The sequence below is a fragment of the Gracilinanus agilis genome, chromosome 4, assembly GCF_016433145.1.
Source record: "Gracilinanus agilis isolate LMUSP501 chromosome 4, AgileGrace, whole genome shotgun sequence".
NCBI lineage: Eukaryota > Metazoa > Chordata > Mammalia > Didelphimorphia > Didelphidae > Gracilinanus > Gracilinanus agilis.
The window spans coordinates 259,173,972-259,178,073 of record NC_058133.1 but is presented as its reverse complement, the minus strand read 5'-3'; positions in this window follow the sequence as shown (position 1 = coordinate 259,178,073).

Here is a 4,102-nt window from a genome sequence, read left to right as displayed (position 1 = left end):
ATTCTTTGGAAGGGCTGGTTTGTGTTAACAGCCACTCCAAGTATTCCCTCGGCTTCCTGTAAACCAGCCAGGAAGCACGAAACTGCTAGCTGTTGTATCTTCTTTTCTTCCAGAAGCCTGTCGACCTGTAGTCTGAGCTTAAAAGTCATGTCCCCGGGGAGCTACTCCTCTTTTGTAAGCAGAGGTTGCCATTCTCATGGTGCTAGAGGTTTTTGTTTTATTTTATCGCTTTTATTATTTATTTATTGTTTTTTAATTAAAATTTTTTTTACTAATTAACAAGTATTCAAGTATTTATTTTCTCTCCCTTCTGTTTCCTCACTCCCATCCCTTCCCCTCAGGGGAAAAAAAGGAAAAAAAATTCTTTGTAACAAGTGGACATAAGCAACAAAATGGATTCTCATATTATCCATGTCCAAAACTATGTGTCTCATTCTGCACCACCTCTCTGTCAGGAGATGGGTATCTTGCTACATACAGCATCCGTCCCCTGGAGTTATGGTTGGTCATTGCATTGATCAGAGCTCTTAAGTTTTGCTGGCACAGGGCAGCTAGGTGGCTCAGTGGATTGAGAGCCAGGCTTAGAGACCTTAGGTCCTGGGTTCAAATCTGGCCTCAGGCACTTCCTCAGTGTGTGATCCTGGGCAAGTCACTTAACCCCCATTGCCTAGCCCTTCCTGCTCTTGAAACCAGTGCACAGTACAGAAGGAAAGGGTTTAAAAAATTCTAAAAAAGATTTGCTGGTCCAGTACTGTTATAATATAAATTATCCTCCTGGTTCTGCTCCCTTCACTCAGCATCAGTCATGTAAGTCTTCATTAGTTTCTCTCAAAATGTCTCTTTCATCATTTCTTATACCACAGTAGTTTTCCATTTTATTCACATACCATAATTTGTTCAGCTACTCCCCAACTGATTGGGAATCTCCTCACTCCTGGTTTCCAGTTATTTGCCACCACAAAAGGAACACTTATAAATATTTTTGTATATATAAATGCTTTTCTTGAGAGAAAGCCATAAGATTTGGCAATTAAAAGTTCACTGGAAGGTCTGGAGATGGGACAACCTAGGTTCAAATCTGGCCTCAGACCCTTCCTAACTGTGTGACCCTGGGCAAGTCTTCACTGCCTAGCCCATACTGCTCTTCTGCCTTGAAACCAATACACAGTATTGATTCTAAGATGGAAGGTAAGGGGTTTTTTTTAATTCACTGGGAATAGCATCAATTGGATGAGAAGTCAAGGTTAACAGGGAGGCTGAGATCCTGGGAAGCTGGTGCCCCTGAAATAAATAGGGAAGTCAGAGAGAGAGTGGTTTCTGGAGAAAAGGTAACGTAGTCACATCCTTGCTTTTCCTATGCTATTCCTCAGTAAAAAATGAAAAGAGCATTCATGCATGTGTGATTATTTTTGTATATGTGTGAGAGGAGACCTTATTTATTGGCCACTCTCCTGGAAAACTGAGCCCTCATGCCAAGGAGCACCTTGGCAGCCAGGAGATATTGGGTGGGGATGCTTGGAGGAGGAGATGCTGGAGGTTATTGGCAGGATTTTTTCCCAGAGGAAAATGTTAGGGGTTACCACATGGGAGGCCAGTGGTGGGAAGAGGAGGATTGAATGATGTTGGAAGGAGTGGTTGGACACAGAACCTTGATGTTGGGAGAAGGCGAGAAGGAGGGATGTTTTCCTGCTTTGCTGAGTAGTTGATCACACACTTCTTAGGGTCAAGCCATGACTCCCTTGAAATCATTTCACAGCCCCTCAAGAGGCCCTCACCTACACCTTGGAAATCATGATTTTAGACTTTAAGTACTGAGTCATACTTATGTGCCAATACTCTTTTTGATAGTGGCACCAAGAACTAGCATGGTTGTGTGAAGGGTGAAATCCGAAATAACTGAGGCAACAAAGGTTCAAGGCTTCCAGGTATATAGATGTATTCAGTAATGAATGCCAACTGCATAAATCAGGACCAGACCTCCTCAGCTTGGCACTGGACCCTGAACACAGGGGAAGACAGATTTTTATATATTAAAAGAAAACAATTAATGGGGCATAAACCAGGATACAATATTAAGTGATCTGATTTCTAATTGGAAGAAAGATCAGAGGCTCTCCAAGTTGGGAGAGGGAGAGTAAACAGGTGAAATTCCTTTTTTGAAATGAGAAAAAAGAGGTTCCCCCCCCCAATGTATTTACTCAAAGGAACAAGGAAACATTAAGAGATTAACCACTACTGGGCCAGTTTTCAGATTAATCATGCGGGTTGCTTGAGTTGTATAATTGTGAGAAAACTCCTTGCATCAATCTTCAGACCTGACTGAGTTTCTGGTCAGCATAACCTAGATCTTAGTTAAGGGTCTCTAAGCAACAAGCAGAGGTGGTCCGGTTTCCCAGTCATGCAGGGCTAGGCTCAAACAATGCAATAAGATTTTCTCATAATTCCCATAATTGAATAAAGTTTTTTTACAAGACAGAAATTGGACCAGACCCATAATTGAATGGGGAACTGAGCTAGATCCAAAACTCAGTCACAAGATGGAGTCAGTGTGGTCCACTTAATTCCCACAGTTGTACACTGTGAAGTGTAATTTCACAAAATTAAAGCCTTGTCCCCGATAGCCTCAATTTTGTCTAATGATCCATTATGGACCTATAAACACATATAAATCAATCTCTAAGCTGCTTGTAGTTTCTACTTATACCTTTTCCGTGGTTGGGTGTCTCATAAATTTACTCATTGCTGCCCAAAGCAATGTTTCTCATTCTGTGACCCATTTCCATGTGCAACTTCTCCATGAGGCTTGAACTAGAAATATGTGTTTCACACACAGCTTGGTTGTTTGGGGAAGTTGACACAAACTGGGTGGGAGCAAGGCTTGCCTTTGGAAGAACTCCTGAGATGCAGAAGAGGGAGAAAAGGGAAAGGAAGAAGAATGAACAAAGAAACAGGAGAAGAAAAAGCAAAAGGGAACTAGAGACCTCTTCTTTTTGTAAGAACAAAGAGAGTCCTTTTCGAAATTTTGCCTGGGGGCCAAAATTTAACCTTAGCCACTAAGATAACAGGAGAAAAATTTAAGGGTACTTAGGTTTAAATACCTTAACTGACCCTTAAGCCAATCCTCTGGTTTTTTTTTTTAATTATAAAGATATTTTATTTTACCAGTTACATGGAATAACAAATTTCCACATAAGTTTTCCAAAGTTATATGATCCAAACTGTCTCCTTCCCTCCCTTCTCTCTCCTCTCCCAGAGCTGGCAAGCAATTCAATCAACCCTCTGTTTTTGTAATAGTTTTACCAAGATTGCACTTATTTCTGTTTAGATTTTTAAACATTTCTCCTTGTTTTTACATCTCTCATTTCTGAATATATCACTCTCCCCTACCCTGCTCAGTAAACCATTAAAGAATAAAAAATGAAAAAAGCAGTACAGCAAACATTAGTATATCAAATGAAACCAACAAAATATCAGAGGCTAGTGCATCTTTAGACCCCCATCGGCTTGCTCAATTGATATAACTTCCCCACATGGGGAAGCTAGGAAGCCTGCTTCTGGGAATGTCTTGATGAAGGGAAACATCCTGGAGAGACTGAGAAGCATGAATAGATATTCTAGAATATTGGTTTTTGATAGTTGGTGCCAATGGTAGATGGGAGGGACCTTTTTACAGTTGGCTTTGTAGTCAGAGAAGGGGCATCTTCAAAATGACAGAATAAGGGGGTAGTTAGTGGATTGAGAGCCAGGTCTAGAGATGAGAGGTCTTGGGTTAAAATCAGGACTCAAATATTTCCTAGCTGTGTGACCTTGGGCGAGTCACTTGATCTCAAATACCTCACCCATATCACTCTTCTGCCTTGGAAACAATATTCAGTATTGATTCTAAGACAGAAGGTAAGGGTTTAAAAAAAAAAGATCAGAATTAACTTGTGACTGGCTCTTTCCTTCATTTGGTGGCTCCTTTGCTCATAGCATCTGTTGAGAGTCCATGTCATACAGAGAGAGGACTTGGAGTTCTATCAAGGCTATGATCTTTCCCATTCTAAATGAAAGGAGTGGAGCCTGTGTTATCTTGTAAAAGGATCACAGAAGACCTTGGTAT